The sequence below is a fragment of the Anas acuta genome, chromosome 2 (genome assembly GCF_963932015.1).
Source record: "Anas acuta chromosome 2, bAnaAcu1.1, whole genome shotgun sequence".
Lineage (NCBI taxonomy): Eukaryota > Metazoa > Chordata > Aves > Anseriformes > Anatidae > Anas > Anas acuta.
The window spans coordinates 33,768,030-33,775,001 of NC_088980.1; the positions used below are offsets into that span (position 1 = coordinate 33,768,030).

Below are 6,972 nucleotides of genomic sequence, written 5' to 3' on the forward strand. Positions count from 1 at the left end.
CAGCTTTACAATGAAAAGTCAGTTACATTTTCTCAAGAAAGAGAGGCGTTGGTAAATACAGTACAAGCACTCACAAAGCTGTGTGAGCAGATGTACAGAATTCCTGTCAAAGCCCATCACCTGCTCCTCTGGCTGCTGCACCGGGACTTCAGTTCAAAGCAGGGGGGAGAAAAAAAAAAAAGGGAAAAAAAAAAAAAAAGCAAGAGCCTATTAGTCTTTCTAGACCTGATATATAGAGTCAATATAATTGGGAGTGTGAGAGATGTAAATGGAAAGACTACAGCTTATTAAGCCTAAAAGCTGCAACTGAGTAAAAGTAGTAGCATGTCCCCAGCATGTGACATGAAAACTGTAAGTGTTTTAGCACAACCTCGAGAAGAGCAATAAGAAAGGTATTATCTTAACTGAGCAGACAGCAACTGGCTCAGCCAGATGTGCTACTAACCGCAAACTGTGGGAGAATATTCAGAATCCCACTGCTAAAATGTAAAGTTACTGGAAGGCACGTTAAACTGTTGCTTTAGTACCAAGCTTCCCTTCATTAGCCCAACACAAGGTGTTGGAAGTCACAGTCTGATTTTGCAACCTGCTTCACCTCTGGAAGAATACCAGACAAATTCATTCAGCCAGCAAGCACTAAGGAAAAATCTTACCATGGAAAAAAGTTTCCATTTTTTTTGACTGAAGATCCTATAGAGACAAGCAGAGACCATACAGCATATCCAGCATGCTTACAGGATAGGCTGCTTGAAAACATACAAGCATCCTAATGTTAAGAGATGGTAGATGGCAATAAAAACTATTAAATGAAGATTCTTAATATTTATTAGGCCAACTTACAACTTTTACTGATAGTTGAGTCATTTCCTTTGATACAGCAAATACAATAGGATTAAAAAGAAAAGTACAAAACAATCTTATTTAGAAATGAGAACGGATTCAAGTACTTGAAAACAAACCACAATGATATAGTACAGCCTTGTCCATCAACCAGGCATTCATGAAGACCTTATATTATCCAACATTAGCTTGTGCACAGTGCTCAGACTGCTAGACAGCTTAATTATTGAGCATTCGACTTAATTCTCTACCTCCAATCAAAAATCTTCCCACAAGAATCTACTTCATTTTGCAAAGGCTGCATATTTGGAGCATAACAGGCTTCCTCCCCCCGTTTCTAAAAGAAAATAAAAAAAAGGACTGCAATAAAACATCGTAATAGTAGTGTTTAGTATTAACAAAAATACTAAGGCTGTAAGCACTGTTCCTCAGGTTGGAGTAAGCACCTTGCTGAAGCATAAATATTTATCCAGTGCAAACAGCAGGAGCCCTGAGGAGACAGCAAGGCTTAGAGCACTGAAGTGCAGCAATTAGCATCCAGCACGGCTTCGGAGCAGGCTATGCTATTTTTAATTAAAGGTTAGCTTCAAAATAGAAAAAAAAAGTAACAAAATGCTAATGGTATCTTAACTCTTACCTAGGAGAGCCGTCTGTAACAGCTCTCTAAGCCACCCCAAACACAGAAAGCTTCTGGCACTAAATTTAGAGTAAGAGCACTTATTCCAGTCAGGATGGAGAGCAAACACTCGGTGACTCGTGCACCAGCAGTAGGCGTGTTCAACCGTTCAGCCAGAACTGCTTTTACCTACATCTCTTTGTTGTGCTTTGTTTGCTACAGAGCATTTCTTATCATCGGGGGCTAGAGACAGAAGAATGCAAACATACATCTGTTTTGGAGAGATAGCCCGTTTCCAATCTTCCTCTCCGCAATCAGATGATATGCGACCGACTCTCCTACAACGCTGATTGTTTAAAAAGGAGTAAAAATGTTTTCATGCACAGTCTCATTTTTCATGCCACTCTCCATACACGAGAGTGATGATTACTGAGCACGGTCCAAATTCCACGTGCTTTATTGATTCCAAATCTAATAAATAACGCTCCCGATAACAACTGTTTATGGAGCACACATTAAATTCGTGCACCATTGGGAATTTACAACCAGGCCTTATAAACCGAGCCTGAAATAACCCCAGCACCATTCTCCCATTTCTGCCAGCGGGATGACAAGGACGGGTCACGTCCCGAGCGCTGCAGCGTTACGGGGGCTGCAAGCCACATTACGTTCATTCACTAGCTCCCCAGTTGTTACCAAAGCATGCGAGTTCACGCGGGGATGCGGCTAAAGAAGTCACCGTAAGTAAGGCGCCTGACAAGAGTAAGCCAGCGCTCTATTTTTATTCTGCTGGTCTCGAACCTGATCCTAATTAGGACAAAGGCTTCACAGCAGTTTCACCAGGAGGACTAAAACACTTAATATCCTGCATCAGTTTAGATGAGCAGTATGTTAAACGCTTGGCTCTTTCAGCTGGTTTTTAATATAAACCAGAAGGATTCAAGTTTGCAAGCTAGCAAAGTTCCAGCTCCGATTTGACAGAACCCCAACCACTTACAGTCAGAGAAGATGCAGAAGCAAGACCCTCAGCCTCACAGAACTAAGAAATCATTTTAATGGCGTGCAGAGCTTGAGCGCCCTGGAAGGCGCTTTGCAGCCCTGGCATAATTAAAAAGCATTTTTCATACTTGAGTTCATTTTTTTCTTCAACTACACTGACCTGACACAGATTCCAGTCTTCATCCTGACACCACTTTGTTGCTGCCTTCCAAGATTATCTCAAGAAGCATTACAAATACATTAATCCAATTTAAGTTCCTAATTAACTGAGGATAATAAAACAATGTTTTAATTCCAACACATCCTTCACTCTCAAATGTGCATTTAATACTCCCCACTTCAATTCTGGCAGCTGAAGGCAGCGAGTGGCCAAAAAGGCCACTCTTTCACAAAAGAAAGAAAATACAGATTTAAAGAAAAGATATGATGCCTACAATTTTACTTAGTGGGTTTGGGGGGGTTGTTTTTTTTTCGTGTGTGTGGTTGAGATGTTGGGTTTTCTTTTAAATACTTCTATGATTAAACTGAACAGCATCAGCAAATCAAAAGCCATAGTTCTGTCAGACAGCAAACTATCAGATTCCAGTACAACAAGAACTTCCAAATCCATCCTACCCTAACCAAACCAGCATGCTGAGCAGTAAGTTTTGAGCACTTTGTATTTTCATAACACCACAGAAGTCTAGGAGGTTACACACAGCCACTCCAGTGCTCAAGCTATTACGCATCAGTATTTGCACAGTCCTCAGTTTGGGAGGATTTGTGTGTGTGTTCGTTCATTGTGTATTTTTTGTTGTTGTTTTTAAGCGTAGGAGATTTGGGCTCTTAGTTCTCCTAACCTAAGGAGACAGAGCATACACAGACAGCAAAGGTCATATCATCAGGCTTCCCGTTTCCTACACAATGTGACAGACCTCCTGGTTAAACTTCACACTTATTACTCTGGCAGACCGACTGCTTGATGACTGTTAGTATCTTCAGTAACACACAAGTGCAGCGACTCGTGCATAATCCCCATCTATGCTAACAAAAGCACCTGCACAAATCCAACGGCAGACTTAAGCATAAGCTTGCACCCAATCTTGCATTTGCTAGACAGGAAGCGTGCCAGGATATGCAAAGAGGGCATTTACCTAAAGGAGGGCTTGGTAATGAACCTGGTGATCCAACTAACGGAGTTAAGTCTAAGCTGCTCCCATTGGAGGCTCTGCATGTCTGCAGAGCAGCCGGGTAATCTCTGTAAGAGTACAAGACCCACTGGGTTCAAATATTACCATCATCATCATAAACATTTAAGACTCATTCAAATGCCATTTGTAAGCCTCAAACACAGAAAGCACTCTGCAGGCTCTTAGTCCCAAAGGAAAACCTGGGAACTGTGACTTTTCTCTTACAGATCATGCAGATTTCTCAAACTTCCACAGAACCTGAAACAAAATAGCGTAAAGTTGAGCCATAAAATGCATATTAATTTTCTAATCAAAATAGCCAGACAGTAGTCAACGTTTGAAAACTAATGATAGTAAGATAAATCTCCAGAACGAACAAGGTGGTTTTCACGTTGCACATATTAAAAGAAGTCACAGATCGGAGAGAACCTACCTACCCTAGGGTAGGATTTAACGAAGAGGCATTTCTTGATATGAACGTGTTTCCTTGTGTGCAATAACGTACCAAGAAATAGATTAATTCCGTGACTTACTGCTCGGCTTGATACAGTCATAACATTTGCATCAGTAAGTGGGCTCAGAGTGTAGGGCCAGCCCCATTGTGCTAAGGAAAATACAGATGACACATACCATTTACAGGGCCTAGCCTTGCAATATCTTTCGCACATTCTTGTTTGCAATACAAGTCTTTACAAATTAGAATCCAAGTGACTTAACCATCCAGCTATGCCTGTGAACATGTCTACCATGAACTTTCCCGAGTGAAAGGGAACCCTCCCATTCATGTAACTATCTCAGAAGCTCGAGATGATTCTGCCCATAAAAGCCTTCTTCCTTGTAAGAAGCATTCTGAGTAAACTTAACTTGTCCCCTAAAACAGCTCAACACTGAAAGGAAGTGAAATGCTAAAATTAATAAATCATCCGCAGCATCACGAACTTCCTCAAAATTGTCACCCCTCTGTTAAAAGGCCTGTTAAAAGCACCCTGTCTCACACAAAGGTTAGCACAGGGAAGAAGAAGCCGAGCTTTGCATTTCAAAAGTAGTATTTTCATGTTGTCTCCTTACTCTGGAGGAAATAAACGTATCCAAGCACAACGCCAGATGGATTCGGCTCAACTTTAAAGTTCGTTACTATTAGCTCAAGTATTTCACTGATGAAAGTGAAATAGGCTGGAAGTTAATTTCTCCAAGTTTTCCAAGGCTACTGACTTTTCACAACTTAGAAAGAACTTGTTGGAAGGTGGAGATGGCAACAAAAGCACGGCACTGTCACAGAGGAAGGCACGCTGTGAAAGGCACAAGCTTCTGAAAAGATGCTTTGTAGCATCCAGAGGCAAAAAAAAAAAAATGCAGAAAAGCCTTTTAAACGCAGTGACAACCAACCCTCAGCGTCGCTCTACACTTTGCCACCTAAAACTGCTCCTTCGCGGTGTCTTGTGCTCCAGTCGGTTATCAAACAACACCAAGCACGAAGCCTGAGCGTGCAGCTGACACAACTCCTTAGCGGCGATCACCAGCAGCTAATATTTGATCCCTCTACGGTCGTGGCGTGTGGCGGCAGCCGGTGCCAGCGGCGAGCAGAGATGGAGCGGCGGTGCTGGACCCGCACTCCTCGGGTACCCGAACCTCGTCCTCGGGGACACCCAACTGTCCTGACAGAGCTGGGCTTTGGCTGCAAGAGAAACCAGGCGGGCAGCAACCGGCACCACGGGAACCGGCCCGCGGGCGTTATTTCTGCCACGGGTATTGCCTCGGGGAGACGGCGCGGGGCAAATTGGCACGATTTGGGGCGGGATGAGGCGGTTTGGGGCGGGATGGGGCGATTTGGGGCGGGATGGGGCGATTTGGGGCGGGATGGGGCGATTTGGGGCGTGATTTTGGGGCGCTCTGGGCTCGATAGCGAAAGCTGCCCCGGCACTGCCTCCCCGCAGCACTTCCTCCTCACGCCGCCCGGCCGCCAACTCCCGCCGCTTACAACTGTTGCTGCCACTTCTCGGAACCCCCGCCCGCCCCGCACCGCGGAAAAATAAATAAATAAATTAATAAATTAATTAATTGAAACGGTAAAATATGAAAAATTTAAAAAAGGCGGAGAGGGGACGGGCGGCACGCCTCGGCACCGCTGCCGCTGCCCGCCCGGGGGGCAGCTCTTTGTCTGCCCGCCGCCGCCTCCCCGCAGCCCTTGGGGCACGGATTGGGCACGGGGGGGACCGGAGCCGGGGGGGCGCTGCCCAGCCCTGCCCAGCCCTGCCCTGCCCTGCCCGCCCCGGCGGGTACCGGCACGGAGCGGCTGCCCCCGGGCCGTGCGGGGCTCCCCGCAGCCGTTGGCCGCCCACCGGCCGCCGCCGTCCCGCGCGGCCCCGCCGAGTTCCCTCAGCGGCCGCGCGCCCCCGCTCAGCGCCGCGCTCGCTCCGCCGCTCACTCACCCCGCCCGCCCCGCGGCGCCTCCGCTGCTCACGGACGCGCTCGCCCGCGGGGAGCGACGGCGGGAGGGAGGCGGCGGGCTGGCACCGCCCGAGCGGCCGCTGACTGACGGCGGCGCCGGCCAATGGGCGTGCGAAGCGCGGTCACGCTAGCCAATGGGGTCCTCTCCTCGCCGCCGGGGGGCGGGGCCGTCCCGCGGGCAGGGCGGGCGGCGCCGCGGGGCTCTGAGGGAGCCCCGGGGGGGGCGGGCGGCGCCCGGGGGGTCCCGCAGCCGCCTCAGGGCTGGAGGTGGCGCCTCCCGTTATAAGCACTGCCCTGTCCCTGCCTTTTGGGCTCCGTCCTGCTCGGGCTGCTCCGGAGAATTGCCTTGGAATAAAACGGAGCGAGCATAATTAGCCACTTTTTGTTTTAATGATAGTTCTAATTTCATTTATTTTGTTTTGTTTGCGATGCTTTCCTCGCAAGCGTGCTTCGGGGATTAACTTTTAATCCTCAAGAGCACATGCTCAGGGTAATCCGCGGGATCAATGCGGATTAAATTAATCAGTAATCTGCGCCGGGGGCTGGCAGGGCCCGCTGTGGCGTCCCCTACACCCACTGCACCCATTGTGCCAAGGCGTGTCCCATTGTGCCAAGGGGGTCCCATTGTATCAAGAGCTGCCCCATTGTGCCAAAGGGTGTCCTAATGTGCCAAGGGGGTCCCATTGTGCCAAGGGGGTCCCATTGTATCAAGGGTGTCCCACTGTGCCAAGGGGTGTTCCCCTGCATCCACTGCTCCAGGGTCCAGCTCCCCCACACCTTGCCCCACAGCTCCCCTTTCTATAGGATCTACGTTCCCAAAACCAGTTGGTTACATGGAGCTTGGAGCCCAAGGAGCCGGCAGGTTCAACGCCTTCACTCAAAATCCATCCTTCTTGAGTC

General features: G+C 48.0%; 1 protein-coding gene across 6 annotated transcripts in view; it reads right to left on the reverse strand.

The window, feature by feature from the left end:
* HYCC1 (hyccin PI4KA lipid kinase complex subunit 1) overlaps positions 1 to 6,173 on the reverse strand; it is a 41,383-nt gene extending 35,210 nt beyond the window's left edge. For 3 of the 6 annotated variants that reach the window (XM_068674170.1, XM_068674180.1, XM_068674179.1), the window contains exon 1: positions 6,054 to 6,173. The gene's annotated coding sequence lies outside the window, so the exon portion shown is untranslated. Of the gene's footprint in view, positions 1 to 1,477; positions 1,539 to 5,010; positions 5,860 to 5,904; positions 5,967 to 6,053 lie in introns of those variants that run through there. The other 3 variants (XM_068674178.1, XM_068674171.1, XM_068674177.1) reach the window with 3 other exon arrangements.
* Between the last annotated feature and the right edge of the window lie 799 nt (positions 6,174 to 6,972).